Raw genomic sequence first — 25,317 nt, 5'->3', positions numbered from 1 at the left:
ATGCAAAATGCCAGGCTCCTCAAAAGAACTTTACAGGTCATTTTCCTGCCATAATAGTCGAATCAGCAGCAAATGCACTTCATGGTTTAAATGCAGTGACAGAAGTAGTCTGACAGCAGAAATATGTACTGGATAGTAACTTCTACAGAAGCCTTGAGATTTTCACATGAGTAGAGATTATGGCTTTGGAAATAGCTTTTTTTTAAAGATCAGCTCTGTGTAAATATGGACGAAGAACATTTATTGGCTCTGTACTATCAAGTGCCCTTGACCTAGTGACATTATTGATTTTCTACCATTGTCTTTATATGTATTGGTCCAAGAGGACAGAACTATAATAGCTGCCTCCCTCAACAATTAATTTTGATCTACTCTATGGGATGAGCTTTACAGAAGCCCTTGAAAGAATGACTTCCAAGTCAGCACATGTATGTGGGTGCACACACATACATTATATTTTTTCAAACCCAAAATTAGGTCACCTGGTCTGATGAAAGTTTTTTCTTCTCATTGTTGAATCTCCTGATAGGAAGAGTTGCACAGTAAAACACTAAAATTATTTTTGGTTATTAATATAATGAGGTATCTTTGTTGAAAATAATAAAATTCAATGCAATTGCAGTGGTTGTGCAAAATTTGAAATGCTTATTTTCTCCTGGTAGCAAAATAATCAATTAAAATTCTCTGTCTCATTATTGAAAATTTCCATATTGTTTTCTAAAAATAAATTTATATAAGTACTTTACAAATCTCCTCATGTAATTATAGTGGATTTTTTAGATTCGTACATAAAGGTGTTACCGGATGAGTGTCTTAGTCAATTTGGGTTGCTATAACAGAATAACACAGACTGGGTGGCTTAAACAGAACTTTTTTTCTCCACAGTTCTGGAGGCTGGAAAGTCCAAGATGAGAGTGCTAGTGTGGTTGAGTTCTGATGAAGGTTTGTAGGTGGCAGTCTTTGCTGCATCCTTACATGGTTCTAACCTCATGACCTAATTACCTCTCAGAAGCCCACCTCTAAATACCATCACACTGGGGATTAGGGTTTCAACATATGAATTTGTGTGTGGGTGGGGGCACAGACATTTAGTCCATACCAATGAGTAAAAAGATTACCATTATTGAATTTCCTCTGAAGATCCTGGAAGATTTGGGCTAATAAAACTTAATTTACTGAGCTGCTACTTCATTAATCTTGGCATTATTATTTGTTGTTTTTAACTGCCATTATTTAATATGCAAAATAGAAATAGTAATTGTCTACTTCATGTCCATTTCATCCCAGGGAATAAGTGAAGATTAATTACTGTAAGTATTTTGGGTTCCTTGGATCAAAGCAACACATCAACAAGTAGTCATTTTCTAGTGTGCAATTTTCTTGTTGTAGTTAATGTGTTTTGGTTGTTTTGTTATATTTTTAGTAGTACTATTTGAATCACAACGAAAACCCTCTTTTCAAGTACAAGGAGTTTAATAAGTACCTGTTGAATTCTATTACTCCTGGCAGTCAAAATAAGGGACCAATTGCCATTTTAGATTTTGAAACTTCTATCAATATGGGTTTAGTTTTTCTTTCTTTTCAACTTTCCTTTGCTCCCTCCATTTCTTTCCCATCTTGAATAATTGTAAAAAAGAAAAAAAATAGAGAATAATATAACCAGCATTCTATATCATTTCATACTGCTTTGTAATATATCAGCTCAAAATTTAGTTGTTTAAAACACTAATCATTATTTCTCAGGAACGCAGGGGCGAGATAGGAAATTCTGCTGAACTGGGCGTGCTTGTTCATGCATGGGTGGTGTTAAGATAAACTGAAGCATATTAAACATTTTAAGAGTTTATTTGAGCAAAAATGGATTCAAATTGGGCAGCATCCAATATAGTAGCTAGAAAGGAGCTCTGAGGAGCTGTACAAAATGAAAAACTTTATAGGAAAAAGAGAGGAGGGATAAGAAAGCTATACTAGACCTAAAAGCAGGTTGGTTCTTCCTTTAGGGGAGGACAGAGATCTATCAGGCAGATCACCTAACTAGTGCTGATCAGGTGATTCCTGATTGGGATAAGATTCCATTTCTGGGAGAGCTGAAACTATACTTACACCTTGGTTTGATGATGTGGGGCTTCACATAAACGACTACATTTGGGGGACATTGTTTTGTTTTTAACAGTGGTCAGCCGGTATGTCAGCGTGGTAGGGGACAGGGGCTGGCTGGTCTGTGATGGCCGAAGATGGGCTGACTCAGCTATGTTCCACATGGCCTCTCATCTTCCAGTAAGCTAGTTCAGGGTTCTCATGGTGAACACAGTGGTCTGAAAGGGAGAAAACAGAAGTGGTCAAGATCTCTTGAAACTAGCTTCAGAACTGGTTTCACACCATTATATCTGGTGCATTCTATTGACCAAAGCATGTAACAAGGCCAGGCTAATTCAACGAGTGGAGAAACAGACTCCATCTCTTGATGAGAGGAGTTATGAAATGGTATTTTAAAAAGCGTGGATATAGGGAGGACTTTGCCGTGTTCCTCCAAAAATAAGACCTCGCTGGACAATCAGCTCTAATGTGTCTTTTGGAGCAAAAATTAATATAAGACCCGGTCTTATTTTACCATAAGACCAGGTATAATATGATATACTATACCATACTATACTATAATATAATATATAATACCAGGTCTTATATTAATTTTTGCTCCGAAAGACACATTAGAGATAATTGTCCAGCTAGGTTTTATTTTTGGGGAAACATGATAATTAGGGCTATCAATACAATTAACCTACCATACACATTATTCCATACCTCCTGGGATTGATATTTATGAACATTTTGTCATATTAAAATTCTATATTCTCAATTAAAATATTAGTTAAAAATTTGGGTCATTTTTGCAGGTTCCATTCATCTCCTCCACTGGGGTTATCAATGCCATGAATTTTGTGTGTGTCCAGTTCATTTTTTAAAATATTTTTGTGTGTGCATGTGTACACACATATCACACACATATACTGGTGGTTTTAACATGTACTGGTGGTTTTAACATGTATGCACGTTTTTTGGCATTCCTCCCGTCAAGATTAGTGTTTTACAGCCCTTACACTTGAATACAGTAACTTACTGCTAACCATTAGAATAATGTAGAAGGGACATTGCTTGACTGCAAAGTTGAAGTCATCAAAGGGGATACAGCTTCTACTTGGTTTCTCCCCCTGGGACACACTTATTGGGAGCTCTGAGACGACGTGTAAGAAGTTCAGCTAAAGAATGATGGCTCCTCAAATATGCCCATGTCCTAATTCCCAGAAGCTGGAAATGTTATCATACATGGCAAAATAAATTTTGCAGATGTGATTAAATTAAAGATCATGAAATGGGGAAGATTATCCTGGGTAATCTGGGTGGGCCCAGTGTAACACAATGGTCCTTAAAATTGAGAGGTAATAGGAGACAAAGGAGGAAGGAGGAGAGATGATGATGAAAACAAGAAGGTGGATTGAGGCCAAAGAGCGTAGGTGGCCTTCGGATGTTAGAAAAGGCAAGGGAATGGATTCTCCCCCTAACCCTCCAGAAGGAATCAGCCCTGCTTTCACCTAAAGTAAAGCCCAGTGTGACCTGTGTCAGACTTCCGGACTATAAGATAATCAATTTATGTTGTTGAAGCCCCCCCCAAAAAAAAAAAAAAAAAAAAAGGAAGGAAGAAAAAAGAAAGAAGGAGGAGGAGGAAGAGGAGGAAAAAAGAGAAGGGAGAAGAAAGGAGAAGGAAGGAGAAGTAAAGGAGGAAGAGAAGGAGGAAGAGGAGAAATAGTAGAAGAAGAGGAAGAAGTAGCAGCAGGAGCATCAGTAGTAATTCAGCTAAAGCTACCAGGCTGAGCTGGAGACCACGTATGTAGGGATAGAGATGTCTCTGAGGAGGCGCAGCTCTTCCAACTCCCAGGTGGCAGACAGATAAGTGACTGAGCTTTCAGATGGTTTCAGCCTCCAGCTTTTTTTTTTTTTTTTTTTTTTTAATTTTTTTTTAAATTAAATTTATTGGGGTGACTTTTGATCCAGCTCAGCAGATGTGAGTGGAACAGAAATAATGACATGTCCCCACCAAATCCTGCCTAACTTGCCCTTTGTGAGCTGTGATCGGTTAGTTTGGGCTGCCATAACAAAAATCCCAGACCAGGGTGCCAGCATGGTCAGGTTCTGGTGGGAGCGCTCTTCCTGGCTTGCAGATAGCCCCCTTCTTGCTGTGTGCTCACATGGCAGAGAAAGTGAGCTAGCTCTCTGGGGTCCTACTATCAGATTGGGCCCCTACACTTATGGCCTCATTTAATCTTAATTACTTCCTTACTCCAAATACAGTCATACTGGGTTAGGACTTCAACATATGACTTTTAGGGGGACGCATATCAGTTCATAGCATGAGCAAAATAAATGTTACTCTTTTCAGTTATCTAAGCTTTGGGGTGCTTTTTTTTTTTTTACAGCAGTAAGTAACAGGAACAGTTATATGATTACGATACTACCTATGCTGTTTTTGTGATTTAAATATTTATATAAATAGCTATTCTATTTAATGTTCTATAATATCCTTTTTGACTTAAATGCTACATGTTGCTATAAATTATTAATTTTAATTGAGGCAGATTATCCCAGCATGTAATGATACTATATCTTATGTATAAATTTCCTTAATCATGAGGTTTTGGATTGTTTTTAGTTTTGTTGCAATTATAAATAATGCAACAATTTACATATATATATATATATATATATATATATATATATATATATATATATATGTATATATATATCACGACTATTTTTTCTTGTGGGTAAGCTCAGACTTTTTCTAAACTGTATTCACTGGGTCATACTGTGTTTCCCCGAAAATAAGACTGGGTCTTATATTAAGGTTGCTCCAAAAGATTCATTAGGGCTTATGTTCAGGGGATGTCCTCCTGAAAAATCATGCTACGTCTTATTTTTTGGGAAACATGGTAATATATGCGTACTCTTTTTTTAAGGACATGCGTACTTTTAATTTTGCTGTTGTAGCCAAATTGTTCATTTGGCCCCCTCTCATCCTCTTTTTCCTAATCTCACTAGCATTGTGCAAAGACTTCTCTATCTCTGTGTTCTCACCAACACTTGATAGTTGTAGATATTTGAATTGTGACCAAAACAATAGCATTAGTGTAGGTTACTTTAATTTCTGTTTCCCTTATAGTTTGTGAGGTTGAGTTGTCTTTTGAAAACATATTCTTGGCTTTAGTATCATTGTTTCTGTATTGATTATTTTCTTTGTTTATTATTCTGTGAGGTTTTGTTTGGCCTTTTCTTATTTTGGGGGAACTATTTATGTATTCTGAGCAGATACTTATTTCCATATCTTTTTCTTTGGTTTAGATGTCATTGGATGAATTTCCATAATTTGATTTAATCATATATGTATAAGTATATATGTATATGTATATATGATATATATCATATTATGTATCATATATATATATATATATATGCATCCTTTTACAAATTGTGTGTTTTGTGTTTTCTTTAAGAAATCTTTCCCTGATATAATATTAGTATTCTTGGCCTTCCTCTTAAATGGAGGATTGGTATAGTGTTCTTCATATTTTTAGAGTTGCATTTTCAATGAATTCATAATTTCCTCTTATTAACAAAACGGATCAGATTTTCAGTTTCTCATATTTTCTTGAGACTGATAGTTAGGGGCAGTGCAGATATTTAAGAACTGCCACACCAATAACTGGAAAAGGAACTGAAGATTTCAAAACTTTGAAGTGTATTTCCAGGGACTAGTGTCACTCAGGCAGATAGAGTCAACCATTGAAAGGGTTTATCGTAATGGTGGTCCTTGAGGTGTCATGAAGTTAAAAGTTCTCTTTTTTTCTGAAATGTCCTTTGGGCCCATGTGTTATATAGGTTTTACCAGGCTATTGGCATTAATTTCACCATTATTACTGATTGTACAGTTTATTAGTTGGTAGCTGCAAGATACTTGAAGGTAGTGTATAAAAAATTTAGGAGGAAATAATTTTTTTTTTTATGGGAATGAGAGGAAAGAATAGGAAACCTATAAAGAACGAACATGACATATCTATCTTGGCCCATAAGGTATGCTTCATCTTTCATCTAAGATCTTGATGGTATATAGGTTTCATGCGAGCTATGTTCTAGGTTAATGCAAATACATGTGTTGTGGAAAGCACATACACACGCACACTGTACTTATGTAATTTGGTCACACAAAAGCAATATAGATACCACACTACCTATGTCTCCCTGCATTTTAATAGAAACTAATAAATGGGTTCTTTGTAGCCAGGAGCAGTATGATAGCATGAAAGTAATATTGCCCCACTTTTTTTTTCTTTTCATCTACTGTTGTTGCCATAGCTTATGTCAAAGCATATTGCTTAAAGCCACAGCTGTGATAACCCTGGGGCAAGATGGGTGAGGAGATACTGTCTTCAGGCGGTGGCTTCATTTTATCTTAGGAGAGTCTGACGCAGTTGATGGCAGGCAGGCTGCTCCCCTGTCAGCCCTTCTCAGCATTTATAGGTGCTTCAGGGCTCTGAGTTGTGTGTACGCTTGTCTATCACAAAATGTGAAGCTTCTGCTGGGGTTGGGAGGCACAGTAGAATGCAAATACAGAGACCCAGTCTTTATTTTCCACTTTGCCATTAACTGGCTTTGTATCTTTTATATAGTGATCGTGCTTTGCAACTATCTCTATCTCAAGGAAATAGTTAGTGAGTCACAGCATAATTATCATATTACGTACTCCTGCCTTAGAATTTTGATTTTTATTTTCTTAAAGAGAGACTCTGTCTTACTACCTATGCTGAGCACAGGGTGGGCACTTAAAGGAACATCTGTTGAGGAAACTAACATATCTTTTCCATGGCTTTGTGCTTCTAGAATTGGGGAACTGGAATCCATTGGCTGTTAAGTCCTTCTGTTATTCCACAACACATGTGTAGCTGTAAGTTGGCTTAAAGTGGCTAAGCTGTCATGTTTCTGTCCACTTCCAAATGCCAAGGGGATGCCCATCTCATATAAGAGAAGATATAACAAGAATATGGTGTCTGCACAATGAGGGAGACTTTGAGAGGTACTGAAGAAGTCAATTTAGAAGGTGCCTCATGACGGACTGTAGCACACATGCTGTTCCCAGTGGTGGAAAAAGCTGCCTAAGGTAATAAGACAGGTATAGCAAGTGCTTTATAGAGTGCATATGGAAGAAAAGGCAGTCCATTTAATTTCCCTATTATGTACAACTGTGTGTTACAAAATTAGTAACATTATTGGATCAACCATAGTACCAAAGCAGATAAACGATCTACAGTTAAATCCTGAACTTTTGACAGTTGAAGACAAATACTGATAATTTCCCTGGCAGTGAGTATTGTCCCTAATACGAGGAGGCCATTATTCTAGTGCAGTCATCTGGGCGCAGAAGTGAATCAATAGATGATACTGATCCTGGGTGGTATTTCTAGAAGATGGTCTGGACCTCATTAGGACTGCCTAAAGAGGTTTTCTAATTTCCTGGTGAGAAGGGATGGACCTTAATACCAGACCAGTGCTTATTTATGTACAGATCATGCTTGTTTATTTATATTGTGCATACCCACACAAGCACAAACTTGAGTAAGAATCTGTGCTTAAGCTAACTATTTCAGCCAGCGGCATGTTATTCATTCCCTAGTGTGAGCTCAGTTCAGATGGTCTCACCTGAACATTGAGGGCCAGATTCTTGTGTTGAAGAACTTTGTTGTCTGGATGTACCACACGTTTCACTTGGTTTACTCAGTTTTCTTCAGAGGAGCTGTGCATGGGGAATGGGGTTTCAGATATTCCAATAAACTCGATAAAGAAAGATTTTTTAGTAGGAGGCTGAAATGGAAAACACCCAGCAATGGTGAAAAATGAGATTACCATTGAAGAAAAATGCTATATATGACCAGTCACCAGTAACAAAGCTGTGCAGAGATGCAACCTAACTTGAAAATCAGGTGCAAAGAGAATGGATACATTTCATGACTCACAGGTGGAAAATGAAAGTTTATAATAGTTCTAGTGAGGATATTCTCAGAGCCGGTTCTAAGTCTTGATTTTACATTTTTATGGTGAATCTAACCCAATGCTGGTTTTTAGAAAGAGTGACTTCATTGTTGAACAAAATTTTTGCTAGTCCGAAACAATGGAATATATTTTAAAATGTCTACTTTCTTTTTCTTTTTATTGAATGGTAAAGAAATCAAAATTGTTATATTACACTTCCATTTTGGGAGAAAGTACAAGATCTTTAACCTAGGAAGCGATGCAAACTGTTTTTTGAAAAACTCACCATTGCTTTTATTTTAAAAATTTATTGGGGTGACATTGGTTAACAAAACTCTTTAGGTTTCAAGTGTACAATTCTATAATACATCATCTGTATTAAGCATTGTGTGTTCATCACCCAAAATCAAATCTTCTTTTATCATATAGGATTTGCTCTTTGACCTAGAGCAAATCAGAGTCACCCAGAGATTTTTGTGCAGACTCAGCCATTGTAATTTCTAAAAATCACCAATAGGTATTTCCTGTAGGTGGTTTGGACGTGGACCGGGCTCCTATCACTTCTACTCAGTAATGGGCATCCTGAAAAATTTGCCCACTATATAATGCAGACAATTAAATCCCATTCAATATATTTTAAAAATGGATCAGCTGATCTTAGTTTAAACCTAACTTCTCAGGTAACGGGCTTCTAACAGTGATTGTTGTGTGTGCTTGTGAGTAATAGAGTATTAAATTCAAATGTTAAGCTGATTTCTTTTGAAAGCTACCAAAATTATGATTAAAAGCAAAAATTACTTACAGCAGAAGTTGACAATACAGTCATGAAAATGAACATTCCTTCACAAAACTGGCAAATGAGAGAAATTTCCTAGAGATCCAAACTTGAGGTTTCATCATGGATGAGGTTAATGTTTTATAGCGAAAGTCTGCAGCGTCTTCCTAGTGGGAGAAAATGCAAAAGTTATTTCCTTGTGGAAGATAAAAAGAAAAGAGATTTCTTTTAAGGAAAAAAAAAACATAGCAGATGAGTGAAAAGTTAGCTCTGCAATGTTCAGTTTGTACCAGGCCACTTCATAGAAGTGACATTTTGCTGGTGTAGACTATTCAGAATTGTCATCTTATGATTCTGATCTCCCTTTTAATACTGTCACACTTAGTGATCAAGCATTTATCTGATGTTGGGCATACGTTGCCTTCTCTCCTCAACCAGATGGAACTCTTATCTGAGGGCACATTACGTCTTATACTCCCTGATCTCTCACACAGCATCTAACCTGGAGCCAGTTTCATTGTAAATTGACACAGAATGTTTCTTCGTTCTTTCCGTATGGCATTGTGTCTTCTGGGGAAAAGTGCTCTGGCTTGTGACAGATTTTGGGTACTTCCATAGTTCCTGACAAGTACAGTTTCTTGCACATAGTAGGTGGCATCGTATTGTTGAATGAATAGATGAATTACAAGGCTGATAAAACAAGAAATACATATCCTAATTGTGTTTGTGTGTGTGTGTGTGTGTGTGTGTGTGTGTGTTGTGTTAAAATAAAAGAATACCTATTGAGTGTCTTATGCTAGTCAGGCAGTACATTTCACAATAAACTTACCTTACTTAAGGGCCATTCATAAGCTCAGCTGACCTTAGCCAACCATGGAAGAATTAGAGTTTAATTCTGAACAATGTGGGTCTAACACTCTCTAAGGATTGATGTAAAGACAGGCATGAAATGAGGTTCATGATCAATGGGCTGTTGAGCAAAGGAGGAAGGAATTTTGAAAACCCTGTTTTGGTATATCCTAAATGAAACTGTATGCAACTAGGAATGTACTAATTGTTCAATTTCCCTGCTTAAGGTTGGGTTCCATAGGAAACAGACTCTAAGATGGATAATTGCTTGCAGAAGTTAACTGGGAACACCTTCAGGATCAGCACTCGTGGGTGAGTGAAAGAAATAGGATTGGGCAGAAGGAGGAGTTGAACTAAGATACAGTCTCAACAAAAGTTTTGGCCAATTCCACAAAGAGCTCTGGAGCTAGATGACGCTTCACATTTATGCTGCCTTAAGACAAGGAACTGGCCTTGGTACCACTACATCTATCTGTAATTCAATATAGGCTGTTCCTGGGAGGGGAGTGACCTTGAATGTGGTGGCTTTCTTAAGTTGAGGACAATTCTCAGAAGAAGACTCAGCTGAGAGCATCAGGAGTCAGCATTCCCAGGAGCTCTGGGAATGGTGCCTAATCCTGAATATTCCTGAAGGGATAAATTGGGTGTGTACCACAGTATGCACTGTCTACCTCTTCCTTTGTTTTCTCCACCAAAGAAAATAAAATCCTCAGGTTCATCCATAGAGAAGTGAAATAAGTTTTGATAATCAGATTAGTTATTATATCAATGCTAGAATATGGGACTATTTCCCAAATTTGAATATTTTGACTGCAATCCATGTTGGGGCCTCCGTGCAGGGACTAGGGAACGGAGAAAATGAAAGGACATGGGTTTTGATAGTTTAGGTGTAGAAGAACTGAGAAAATTATAGGATTAGTCTTCAGGGTTGAGAGACCCTCAGTCCAAGTTGCAGAGTTTAAGAAGGCCTAGAAAACCCAGTCTTGATTTGGAACCAAAACAGATGGTTGTGGAGGTAATGGGGACGGAATGTTGTAAATGGGACAATTTGGAGGGGAAGCCATTGCTGCATATGTTTCAAATAGTGACAGTATGACGAGAAAGGAATGAGTAAATGTATGGTTCCACTACGTCCAGCAGATTTATAATAATCATACAGCTGGGGGCACAGGGCACAATGGTCTGTCTTTGGGGCAATCTAACAAGAGTGAGGCAGGCAGATAGAGGTCCATTCAAGAGTTTCACGGGAGATGTCATAGTCTTCTCAGGCTGCCGTAAAAAAATACCATCAACTGGGTGGTTAAACAAGAAAAATTTATTTTTGCACAGTTCTTGAGGCTGGAAAGTCCAAGATCAAGGTTCTAGTTGATTCACTTTCTGGTGAGAGCCCTCTCTATGGCTTTCAGATGCCTTCCTCCCCTCTGTGTCCTTGGAGAGCGAGACAGTGATCTGGTGTATCTTCTTATAAGGACACTAATCCTATCAGATCAGAGCCCCACTCTTATGACCTAATTTGACCCTAAACTTCCTTAGAGGCCCAATCTCAAAATACAGTAGGGGTAGGAGAGGGGAGTAATGTTTCAACATATGAATTCAGGGAGAATTTAGTCCGTAACTGGAGAATTAATATTTCTGTGGAGATATGATACCAAATATCATAGCAGGAACAGTTAACCCCACTGGACCACTGGGCAGACATTGGGAAAAGGTTTGGAGCTCTGTGATCACCCAAGAATGAAAGGATACACCATTCTCCAGGAAAAGATGACGTTAATGTGGGTGAGGTTGAGGGTCTGAAGGAATAAAACTCAAAAATAATGTTGAATGAATAACCTTGATCTAGATTGGAGCTTGATGTACACCAAAAGATTTGGGTATAGAAATAGCATTGCTCTTGAAACCTAATTTCCTAAAAGGATTTTGGTTTTCTATCTGTAACTATTTTCTTTGGAGATTCAGTCCTGCTGTTTTGTAAGGGTAATCCTCCCACCAAATTTCAGTGCTTCTCGTTGAAACAAGGTTACAACTGAACATTTACTACTGAGGGATCTGTATAGGTGAGTGACTTATGTTTTCCTAAGTGACATTTTTTTTTTTTTTATCCTTATAAAAAAGTAATATATGTTTATGGTAGCTAATTATCTCTAATTTCATCATCCAGAGATATTAACATTTTTGTTAATCTCTTTCCTTCTTTTTCACTTTTTCAAAAAAAGTTTTTACTAAAAATGCAGTTAGCATACAATATTATATTAATTTCAGGCATACCCAATAGTTATTCAACATGATCACCATGATAAGTCCAGCAACCATCTGACACCATACTATGCTATCCCAATATTACTGACTATATTGCCCATGCTGTACCTCACATCTCCACTACTTATTAGTTTTATACCTGGAAATTTGGACCACTTATGCCCTTCACCTTCCCCCACTTTTTAATTTTTCAGTTACAGTTGAAATTTAATGTTATTTTATATTAATTTCAGGTATATAGCATATGGTTAGACATGTATATGATTTAAGAAGTGATACCTCTGACTAGTCTAGTTCCCACCTAGCACTATATATAGTTATTACCATATTATTGACTATATTCCCAATGCTTTACTTTACATCCCATGATTATTTTGTAACTACCAATTTGTACTTCTTAATCCCTTCACCTTTTTCACCCTGTCCCCCAACACCCATCCCATCTATCACCCTGATAAATCTGTACCTGTCCAACACCATAGTTACTACATTATTGACTATTATAATCCTTATGACTGTATTGACTAATACAATGCTTATGCTATGCCCTACATCCCCATGACTACTTTGTGACAACCAATTTGTACTTCTTAATCCCTTCCCCCTTTTCACACACCCCCTCAACACCCCTCCCATCTGGTAAACAACAAAGTGTTCTCTGTATCTGTGAATCTGTTTTTGTTTGGTTTGCTCTGTTCTTTAGAATCCACATATAAGCAAAATCACATTGCATCTGTCTTTCACTGTCTGACATATGTACTCCACTCAGCACAACACCCTCCAGGTCCATCCATGCTGCTGTAGATGGCAAGAACCCATTGCCTTCCCTAGCTGAGAAATATTCCATTGTATATATATATGTACCACCTCCTCTTTATCTGTCACCGAACACCCAGGTTGCCTCCACATCTTGGTCACTGTAAACAGTGCTGCAATGAACATATGGATACACACATCTCCTTGAAGGAGTATTTTGGGTTTCTTTGAATAAATACCAGAAGTGGGATTACTGGGTCCTTCTTTGTCTCTTGCTATAGACTTTGTTTTAAAGTCTATTTTGTGTGGCATAAGTATTGCTGCCCCACCTTTTTTGTTTGTTTGTTTGTTTCCATTTTCATGAAATAACTTTTTCCATCCCTTTACTTTCAGTCTCTGTGTGTCTTTCAATCTGATATGAATCTCTTGAGGCAGCATATGTAAGTGCTTTGTTTTCTTATCCATTCAGCCACCCAGTGTTTTTGATTTGTGTATTTAATCCACTTACATTGAAAGCATTTGTTGACAGATATGTAGTTATTGCCATTTTATTCATATTTTTTATCTTTTTTTTTTTCCCCATCTTAATGAAGTCTCTCTAACATTCCTTATAATACTGGTCTGGTGGTGATAAATTCCTTTAGCTTTTTATTGTCTGGGAAGTTCTTTATCTGTCCTTCAATTTTAAATGATAGCCTTGCTGGGTAGAGTACCCTTGATTGTAGGTCCTTGTTTTTCATCACTTTGAATATATTGTACCAATCCCTTCTGTCCTGCTATGTTTCTGTTGAGAAATCAGCTGATAGTCTTATGAGAGCTCCCTTGTATATAACTAATTGCTTTTCTCTGGCTGCTTTTAGGATTCTCTCTTTGTCTTTCAACTTTGCCATTTTAATTATACTGTGTCTTGGTGTGGGCTTGTTTGGGTTCATCATCTCAATATCTGGTGCCTGTTGAGACTGCCCTTTGGGTGTGCCACTTGTAGGGCTAACTGGGTTGTGCTCTACTGTGTTTTGAAGCCAACCTCCACGTATGTTGGTTATGGGGCCTCTTGGGAGGGGTTGCAGTGCAGGCCCAGGTCAGCCACTGCCTGTGACTAGCTCAGAAGTTCCTGATAGGAGCTATAAAGTGATCCATGGTTGGTCACTGACTGGGATTTACCTGTAGGCATGTGGGAGAGGCCATACTGTGAAACCGAGCATGGCTGCTACCAGTACCAGGCCTGGGGTAGCTCCACAAAAAGCCAGGACACTCTGAAGCCTTCTGCTACCTGCTGGCTTCCATAAGGTTCAGCTGCTGATACAGCCTCCTGTGGTATGCAAGTTGGGTGACACAGGGTCTCAGTGAATCAGTAGGGAGCCATGGACCACATCAGGCCAATCAGATTCAGATTTGGCTGTGTGGGGGCAGGCTCAACACAGGAAAGATGAAGCCTACCTGCCAGCTGCATGGGAGGAGGGCCCCACGCAGGAAAATGAGGACTGTCCCTCCAGTCCTTGTCCCAAATTTACGCGACTCAGTCTCTCCCCATATGTCTCCAACATCCGTCCCTCATCACGAACCCAGGTTGAGTGCCTGTGAAGGCCCTTTAAGAGGATATCTGGGTTTTCTGCAGCTTTCTTGTCCCAGCCAGGTGGTTGGAATGCCCAGTTTTTCACAGCCAGAAGTTGTGGGGGCTCTTGTTCCCAGAATCAGTACTCCAGGCTGGGGAGCTTGGTGTGGAGGGCTGGGGTCCCTTGCACCTACATGGGAACCTCTGTGGCCAAGATATCTCTCCTGATTTTCAAGTGCCACACATGGGTGTGGAACCAGCCTATTTTGTGTCTCCACTCCTCCTACCAGTCTCGATGTGTCTTCTTCATATCCTCAGTTATAAAAATTCTGTTCAGATAGATTTCAGATGGTTCTCCAGGTGGATCTATAATTTAGTTGTAATTTTGGTATGTTCATGGGATGGAGCAAGCACAGTGTTTATCTACTCTGCCATCTTGGATTTCCATCTCTTTCCTTCTATGTGTATAATTTTTTAAGAACACGATGGGGTTGTGCTGCATGTACAAAATGAAAATCTTAAGTAGTTTTCTATTTAAAAAATTTAATATAAAACCATGTTAAAAGGCTGCACAAGTATTGTTTTGAACAGATTTACTTAATCAGTCCCCTATTTTTAGACATTTAAGTTATTTCCAATTTTCCATTGTTATGAAAAATGCTTTGGTGAACATTCTTGGAGTATATCATTGCACATACTCTTGGTTATTTCTTTTTGATAAATTCATAGAAATAAAATTTCTAGGTCAAATGGCAGGCAAAAATGTTTGCATTACTTCCAAATATCTCTGCAGGAAGGTTCTAATGGTTTACACTTCCAATATCATTATATTACTTTTGAGCATAGCTTTTTAATACCAGTGTGACAGGTGCAAAATAACATATCACTGTTTTAGTAATCATCTCTCTGATTATTAATGAGGTTTTAACATTTTAAAATATATTTATTTCCTTGTCCACTTGCTATGATGGGGGCATTCCTATTTTCTTATTGATTTGTAAAATTCCTGTATGTATTCCCCCTTAATCTATCACCTCTGTTGGAAATATTGCCATTAGTTCTTTGTCTTCAGTTTTGTTCATAATTTAGTCTGCTTTTGTTTTGTGTCCAGAGATTTTCTATTTTATGCACAGAAGTCACATCTACTAAATATATGTATATAAATAAAATACAAGGGGTGCAAAAAAATGTATGCACGTTTTAAGAAAGGAAAAGACTGTATTAAAATTATGCTAATGGTTACCACTTTAAGCACCTGTAATTGCAGAAGTCAAACGTGACTTGTATTCGTTTTTCGTTGTTGGTATATATTGAGTATTACAATTTTGATACAGTTGTTTTTTCCTTTCTTAAAATGTGTATACATTTTTTGGGGGGCACTCAGTATATATTTTACAATAGGTGCTATGAGTACGAAGCCTTCCTCCAGTTCAAACTTCTGACACACGGAATTCAAAACAAAAGCAGATTATTTTGTATCGTTTGTATATCTTTGGTCATCTCAGTGGTAATTTATAAGGGAGTAGGCAAACATTTCAGCAAGGATGTTCAGTTAGTCATTTTGAAATGGAAGTCATTTCAGGGTTTCAACATTCAACTTTAAATGTTTAGGTCTTTCTCTCTTAGATCAGAAGAGTTAATTAAATATAATTAGATGTGATTAGGAAAAGGTATTTAAGTTACATTCATGCTGCCGAGGATGGTCCCCTGCTCACGTCAGTTTTTGTTGACTGTTGGTGCAGGCAGGTGCTTGGGGAGAGGGGAGAGGCAGGTGGTTGCCAGATGGATGTGTAGGTATATTGGCCCAGAAACCAGCACAGCCTAGGCAACAATAGCTCTAAATAATTCTGTCACTCAGCCTCGTTTATTCATTTTTCAAGATCCAGCTTAAGTTGCATACCCAACTTTGCCATCCCTAGGTTGATTACTTGATCCTCCAAATAGCTGAGGATGTTGGTATTTTCATCATTATTCACTCAGTTTAGTTCTTTTCATATAGTCTCTAATAGATAATTTTTACTATCTAGGTTTTATACTATCTGAGTTTAAAATATGTATTTATCTTTCCTTACCAGATTTTAAGCTTCCCGGTATAATTTAGTCATAACCCAGACCATACCAGCCATTGGAATACTTACTAACTTTATTTACTAACTTGTTGGTTGAACATGGAGAGTCACTTCAGTACTATTAACACGTACCAAATATTAGGTTGGTGCAAAAGTTATCGTGGTTTTTGCAATGATTTTTAACCTTTTAAACTGCAACTACATTTGCATCAGCCTAATAAAATGGACCTCAAAGGATTGTTTGGTTTAAAAAATACACATCAAATCCTTCAAATATATTTCTTTTACAAAAGATATATGTTTAATATATATCAAGGTATGTACTTTTTGCCAGAATACTTAAAGTCAATACAATTGTGGGCTTGAGTCAGAGGAACTGAATTTGAACCTTGATTCTGACACTTATGAACTGTGTGAGTGTGAACCTCAGTTTCTGTATCTGGAAAATGGGGTAATACATTTCCTTCCTTATAAAGTTGAATTAAGGCATAATCTTGTTTATTCTGAATTTCCTCAAAGTGCATCAGAAAGAGGTGACTTAGTTCTTTAACTGCAACTTCAAGATTTAAATTGAATTCCCTCTGACTGAAGTCATAGCTACTGAGTTTGTAGGAAACCAAAACCCAAATCATGACTGAACAACTAGAAACCCCCAATTCAGTCATTCCTAGAGCTGTTTTGTTTTAGGAATTGTTTTACAGTTGAGTTGTTGGTTTTTATCCCAACTCAATCTGTAGACATTATTAAATCTGGAATGAGTGAGCTTTTGGCACATCTGGCAAGAGGAAGGAGGCCAAATTCCAATTCTTTATGCCTAAACTCCCCATGAAGTTTTCCAACGGGTGCAGCAATGTTGTTTTTTGACTCTTAACATGGAGCCATGTGTGCCATGCTTGTGGGTGGCTGTTAAGCAGCTGTCATTTCCACTCCCCAAGATGGGCAAAGATACAGTTACTATTTGTATTTGGTGCAAAATTCCCCTCTTCCTGGCCCCATGGTAGGTTTTGACTCCAATATTCCATTTTCCTGATGCGTGGGTAATCTTTCATTGACATCTGGAGGTGTTGTGTGGGAAAGCAGAATATTAGTGATGAGATTCTCCATGTGGATGTGAAAGAAGGCTTTTTTTGGTGTTTTTTTTTTTTTTGCCTGTAATTTGTGAAGTTTTTGTAAAGCTCTTTGGGATCCTTCTGGATAAAGAACCTTCTCTAAACCTCCCTTATTATGATGATGACTGCTGGCAGAATCGAAGTTACCCGTGTGTGTTGGGAGGACAATATATTCTCTTTGTGTCCACATAAAACTTCCATTTATCTATACAAATATCTCTGAAAAGAGCAAAGCTGAAATGTCTGTTCTCCAGCTGCGGTGCTAGTCTGTTGTTACAGCACAGCAAATTGGGTCACCGTCCAGCTTTGCATCCGGCACCTGCTCAGCCACATAATGGGGAAATGAGTGCTTCTATAGTGATGATGGCAGCGTGCGGCAAATCCATGCCCGGGATTGCCCTGGACAGCTAACGCGGAGTCCAGGAGAGCCGAGCATTCAGATCGCTACCTTTGTTGCTCTTATTGAGGAGTAAAGACATTACTGAAAGGAAAATCGTTCTTTTAATTCCTACTTTTGAACTCTTTCTGTACTCTCTGAGGAGAGTGATTTTTAAAGGTTAGATTTTGCGAATATGTGCCCATTTGGAGAAGGAAATGTCTCTAATGCACAGAAATACTGGGAGCCACAGATTTTTCTGGAGACGAAATGTGGTGACCTGAGATTGATGAGAAAGGATTTAGTGGTTGAATAAACAGAATTGTGGATGTAATGTAATGAGAGTTAGACACAGAGTCAGGCTTCAGATCTTAAATCCACCATCCACTTGCTGTGTAAACTTGCCTCAGTTTCCTCATCTATGCAGTAAAGGGCTAGCATGAAAATGAAATATGCGGAGTTCCTGGCATATAATGGGTAATTGTTACATATCCATTAACTCCAAAGAGTAGTTGTGTGAGGGAGGGCTAGCATCAGTTAGGATAAGCAAGGTTATTCCGTGGTCACATACAAGCCCCAAAACTCAGTGGCTTAAGCTGAAAGGTTGATGTCGCTGTCACACATCATGTCCACTGAGGTCACCTGTCTTGCTGACATGGTCATGGTCTACATGGTCCTCAGTTTGGGATCCAGGCCCACTGGACAGCCACCATCTGGTAATCACGGAACTGGAAAAGAAAGCTCTGGAGGGATTTGTCTCTGTAGTTAAATGATCTGGCCTGGTAATGAATCACATTCTTTCTCCTCAGAACTCACTAGCCAAAAGTAGTTGTGTGGCTCCTCCCAATCACTAATGAACCAGGAGGTGAATCCTAGTTTTGCCCTAAACAGGAAACACAGACTATTTGGCAAGTAGCACAAATGGCTTCTGCAGTGTCTACTGAGAAGGCTCTATTAGCACATGTCTATTCTACATATCAAAGTACTTATCTCTTCATCATAATATATAATCATATTTTCCCTTTTGTTGAACTTTTAATATTGCTGACTTGTTTTCTCTTTATTATTTCTTTCAAATGGAACAGAGGAAGAAAACTTTTATTTTTGTAGGATGGATGAAGAAAGTTGTATTTTACTTTATTTTGGGCAGCGATAATAAGGCAATGCGGCCTAGTTTCACTTTTCTTTCTGGTTGTGGGAAATTGTAGAGGAAGATGGAGAATGAGAAAGTGGGGGGAGCAACCATCTGAGGATTTTATGGAAAGACTTATCTGGCAAGGTCAGATCCAACTGGAGATAATTATTCTGGAATAATTGTAGAACTTAGGCTGTTTATACAGCTATGCTAGGAGAGGGGAAAGCTTTAAAATATCTATTATATACATTAAAAAAAAACACAAAGTTGATGATTTTATTTTTTTTTTGTATTGACATTTTTTCCCTTTTATTTCCCTTGGCTGTTGGCTGCACGCTAACATATCTGTCTGCCTTTAGCAATTTGAAGAAAGACCGAAGGAATATGAATTCTTATTGGTGTTGCAGACATGGTTAATTGGCTTCCAATATTCATTTTCCTTTCTAACTTTTAATAATAGAATACCTACCACCCTACCCTGTCTTAGCTAGAGACTGAACCCTTGCCAAGCCTGATGGATGCAGGTTGTCGCCACAGTTACTTTTTGGATATAATTAACATTTAATGACCACCCATTATTGCAAATCTCTCTTGCAGGTAGGTATAATGGCCATGCATTAAGTGTTAGCTGATAGGATGTGAGTAGAAGTGATGGGTGCAACTTCTGGGTTATGTTGTTAATAAGGAAGCTGTTAAATGTCTACTTCCTTTTCTGTCTTGCTGGCTTGGAAAAAGGAAGTAGAGCAATCACTTTGGACCCAAGGAAAGAAGCCACATATTGAGGATTACTCTGCCAACCTTGGACTGTCTATCTCTGAACTGCTATATGAGAAAGAAATAAGCCTTCTATATTGATTAAGCCATTGTATTCTGGGTGATGCTCTTTATTCTAACAGTTTAGCCAATGCCATGCCTAGGAACTTTCCTCTTTCCAGGCTTAGTTTTGTTTCCAGCACATGTTTTCATTGATTTCCTCTCTTTACCATTTCATCTTCTCTTATATTGAAGGGCATGGAGGAAGGCTGGTCCTTTGCTGACTGTGAGATTTAGGGCTGTATTACTTATACTTTTTTTTTTCTTTTCAATTTTTATCCTCCTAAATTCATCAGGCAACAGTGAACACAAGGATTTTTGAATTCTAGGTTGTACCGAAGACTTGTTACTCCAAACCTATATTGTCTTGTATTATCAGGTCTATTTTATCCATCCAGGCAAGTTATTTTACCTAATACAAAACCAAACGCTGTGTGATTAACATTCTAAAATGCAGTACAAAGACTTCTGGGGCTTGGTGGCCTTGTGTGTTATGAGATGAATTCTGGAGGCATATTTAGGTATGAAAATAAGCCCAATCGGCCTTTGCACAGCCCTATTTTCTTCATTTGGTTCCACTTCATAGTTGAATATAAGCCCGGAGTGAAGGTTTGCACTTTTAGAAAATGTGACTCTGGCACATTCTCAAGCAGATAGACCTTTTCTAACGAGCTGATGCCCTGTGGGGTGGGTAGGTTTGCACAGTAAAGAGATAAAATCAGCTGTAGCTGGGACAAGGTAAAGAGGCAGCAGGTATTCATTTGGGGAGCCTGGGATTTTTACTTTTTTCCTTGGTCATTTGATGGTTTATTTAGTGTCTTGAAATGGAGTAAAAAGTAGTGGGCTGTTTTTCTAGCCTTCCCTTGCCAAACTTACTTCCTAATGGGTAAAACAGACTTAATCCATACTGTAACCCCACCCCCAACACACACAGCATCCATTTCCTTGGTAAAATGATGGAAAATTCAGCCAGTCACCTTGCTCTTTCCACAGAAGGTCAGTCAGGCTGGGCTCTGTTGACAGCTGTTTAGATGAAACCAACTGAATCAGAGAACTGAATGCATTTGTTGTTTTGGCAGCTTGGAGACTAAAAGCACATTATTGGTAGCATGTTTTGCTCAGCATTCCAGCAAGCTTCAAGCAGAATTAGTGATTGTAATAAGTGGTCCATTTAAATAATTTAGTGAAAACCAGAATGCAGGGTGTTTAATTGTTTCTTGACCAAAAAAGGAGTCTGTTTAGAAAATAAAAATATCAACATGCTTTCTTGTAGAATTTTGTCTCACTCTTTTCTATTCCTTTCATTTTTATACCCAAACAAGTTATTATACGTTATATCTCAAACTATACCAGGTGTTATAGCATGTATTTATAAAAGGTCTTTTTTCCAAAGATTAAAATTCCTGTCAGAGAATTCCCATCCAAGACAGTGTTCTGTTAAGTGACTTAGATAGTATTTTAGAGGCTAGAACCCAGTGATTCTACAAATATACATTATTAATCAATTTATGAATATGAGTAATGATTATAGAACAAAATACCATGTTTTAGTCTTTTGCTCTATATTTCTGTTATAAAGTCACAACTATCATTTGTTCAGATTTTGTGGCTGCTTAAATTTCCAATGCAAATATACCTTAGTTATGACATGCTACTTTTGTGACTAAGTTGCCCGAGTTTTGTTCACCTGTGTAAAATTTGTTTCAAACACTGAAATAATGGTGGAAGTAACTCATTTGAATTACTAGGACCATGTGAGGGAAGAGCATTTTCATTCTGGGAGCTCTGGACAACTTTGAAAATCATCACACATCATCTTAATATACTGAATTAAAAAAATAGAGTACTGGTCTAGGGAGCTCCACAGGAATGAATTATACTGAAACAATCAATGTAAGTAATAATCTTGTCAGATTAGCTTTTTGTTATAATCTAGTAGAAAACTGCGACTTAGAAAGTTTAAGGGCAGTGAGGTTGTTATAACTGAATCTGACTTTAAGTAATATAGTTTGGTCATCAATAAATGTTGACTAGCTCCTACATCTATAGGCGATGAGAGTTTCTTGGAACACCAAACTTTGCTTTTATCTATGCTACACCAAACCATTAGGATGAGGAGTTTTATAATCAAATACTGGCTGGGTCCTGGTAGATGATTAAATGACTGAACCAGGAAGTGTAAGACAATAGGGAATGATGGTGACTGTGGGGAAACTGGAAAATTCAAATGGCCGCTCCACTCTGGCTGATGGTTCCCATGTGCGAACCTGGGTTGGATGAACAGGTTTTCTAGTTTTCAAGAGAAATTGGAAATCTGAGTTTTTATGTAAATTCTGCTAATTTCTAAATGTTGGCAAGGAGTTTGAAACACCATTGGCTAGCTAGCTAGCTGTCTATATTGATTTCAACTCAGGCTGCAAATTTGAAATCTCCAAACTAGATATTTACAGTGAAAAATTCATTTAATCATGCTGATGTTTTCTTTTCACTATCATTCACTGGGGTGAAAATTTCTTCATGATTGTCTTAATGAAGGACTGGCTTCGGGGTGTATACATGAGATCTTGTCTCGAAATCAATGAATTTGATCAAGTTATTTCTAATTCTCATGGTCTTATATTTGGAAATAGCAGGGTGCTGTGTAAGTTCCTTGATAACCTTGACTTAGTTGGGTGTAGTAGGCAACTCAGAATTTGCCATAAATGTGAAAGGTTAGCTGAAATGAACAAGTTAAAGTTCCCTTGATAGAAGCAGAATTGCTCACTTAGGAATCAAAAAGAAACACACACCCATAATGTAAACATAAAATAACTGATGTATGTAAAAACAATGGCCAGAAAAAATCCTTGAAGTCATAATGACTTGGAAGTTAAATGTCGTCTTTGATAAATTGTATGGCCCAGGGAAAGTTAGGATATAGGAAGAGGTAAGAAAATGTCTTTATCTTCACCATATATGCTGTAATACGGTGAAAGTTTATGAAGCACTTGTACCATATAACTAATCCATCTGATGTAGCCACCATATTTTTCTAATAGGCTCAACTAAGGTACAATACCACTTCAAGGAGGTATAAAAAATAAAAAGAGGGCCCTATCCAAGTAAGAGAGAGAGAAAAGACACAAAGAAAGACTCACTAAAGAACATGGACTCTGGAGACAGAATACCTGGACTTGGATTCTGGCTCTACCATTAGCCAGCAAGTTACTTATCCTCTCTGTGCCTAAATTTCCCAATCTGTTAAGCTAATGGGATGATAAAAGAATCCTCAAGGGTACATACTGAGTGCCGTGTAATTATTTGATATTACTATTAGTATTATATACTTAACTAGGATAATTTAGCGAAGGAACAAAAAGGAAGAAAAAAGTGTGATTGTTACTTTGTATTACGTGCTTAGCATTCGTTCTAAGCACTCTATAGATTGACCTACTTAGTCACACAATAAGCCTGTGTATTAGGCATGATTATCCTCATTTTACAGATCCAACACTGAGGCTTAGTGAGTTTAAATGCAGTAGAAACTCTTCAAAGCAACTTTCACTTACCTGCCTTTCTAAATTAATCTGTACTCCTCATTCCATCCTTAGGGTACATGTTGGTACCCATGTCTTCTCAAATGTCTGTGGCTAGGAGGATGCTCTGGTATATGCTCTGGTCACCCCTGCTCCCACCAGCTGAGTTGTGGAGCTGCTAAGAGTCAGCGATGTGTGTTTCCCAAACTATTTCTATGTCTGTCCCTAACATTGATGGGACCATGGACAAGAGGACTGATGGAGGTCCTTATCCCTTGGGTCTAAATATTTAAAGGTATAATTCAAGCTAACAAAACCTTAAAGAATATAATGTTCTATCTTTCTTACTTGGTAAATCAATCTTCATATTGATCTGGAAAGCCAAATCCAAATTTCAGTTCTCAAATTCTTTGGTGTTCCACGCAAAGCTTCGTTGCACAGAGAGGTCCCATCCTCACCAGCTTGCCCTGCAGCCTTCTGCCATCTCTGCCAACCTCGAATCTGTCTCACACCACAAGGCGTCTCATGTAGTATATGGGCAATTTAACCCAAACTGCCAAATTTGGTTCACTCCCAAACTTTGTTCACGCTATTTATTTTTAATTGAAGTATAATTGACATACAATATTATGTCAGTTTCCAATGTACAACATAGTGATTTAATGTTTGTATACATTGCAAAATGATCCTACCAAAATGAGCCTACTTACCATCTGTCACAGCAGAAAACTAATACACTATTATTGACTGTATTCCCTATGCTGTATATTATACCCTCCCAAGTTATTTATTTTACATCTGGAATTTTATAGGTCCTTATTCCCTTCACTTATTTAGCCCCCTCCCCAACTCACCTCCCCTTTGGAAACCACCAATCTGTTTTCTGGGTCTATGAGTCTGGTTTTCTTTTGTTTTTTAGATTCCACTTATAAATGAAATTATGTGGTATTTGTCTTTCTTAGTCTGACTTATTTCACTTAGCATAACACCCTCCATGTCCATCCATGTGGTCTTAAATAGCAAGGTTTTATTCTTTTTTATGGCTAAGTAGTATTCCCATGTATATATCTACCACATATTCTTTATCCATTCATCCAACACTTAGGTTGTTTCCATATCATGGCTATTGTAAACGATACTGCAATGAACATAGGGGCATATATTTTTTCGAATTATTATTTTCATTTTCTTCAAATAGGTACTCAGAACTGGAATTGCTGGATCATATGGTAGTTCTACTTTCAACTTTTTGGGGAGCCTCCATACTATTTTCCATAGTGGCTGTACCAGTTTACGATGCTTCCATCACTTCATGAGGGTTCCGTTTTCTCCACATCCTTACTAACATTTGTTATTTCTTGTCTCCTTGATAATTACCGTTCTGACAGGTGTGAGGTGGTATCTCATTGTGTTTTTTATTTGCGTCTCTCTGATTAGTGATGTTGAGTATTTTTCCAGGTGTCTCATGTCCATCTGTATGTCTTCCTTTGAGAAATGTCTATTTAGATCTTCTGCCCATTTTTTAATCAAGTTGTTTTTTTTGTTGTTATTGAGTTGTATGAGTTCCTTATATATATTGGATATTAACCCTTTATTGGATATATGATTTGCAAATATATTTTCCCATTCAGTAGATTGCCTTTTCATTTTGTTCATGATTTCCTTCACTGTACAGAAGCTTTTTAGTTTGATGTAGTCCCATTTATTTATTTTTGCTTTTGTTGCCCTTGCCTTTGGAGTCAGATCCAAAAAAAAAAAACAACAAAAACAAAAACAAAACAAAGAACAACTCTGCTAACACCAATGTTAAGGATTTTACCACCTATGTTTTTTCTAGGAGTTTTATGGTTTCTGGTCTTACATTTAACTCTTTAACCCATTCTGAGTTAATTTTTTTAATATGGTGTCAGACAGTGGTCCAGTTTTATTCTTTTACCTGTAACTATCCAGTTGTCTCAGCATCATTCATGCTGTTTTGCAAAGGAATTTACCAGCCTTGCACCTGGAACATGGTTTAGAAAGGAGAAAGTAGC

The sequence above is a fragment of the Rhinolophus sinicus genome, chromosome 16, assembly GCF_057876585.1.
Source record: "Rhinolophus sinicus isolate RSI-liver-muscle chromosome 16, RSI-T2T, whole genome shotgun sequence".
NCBI lineage: Eukaryota > Metazoa > Chordata > Mammalia > Chiroptera > Rhinolophidae > Rhinolophus > Rhinolophus sinicus.
Note: the sequence above shows the minus strand (reverse complement) of the source record.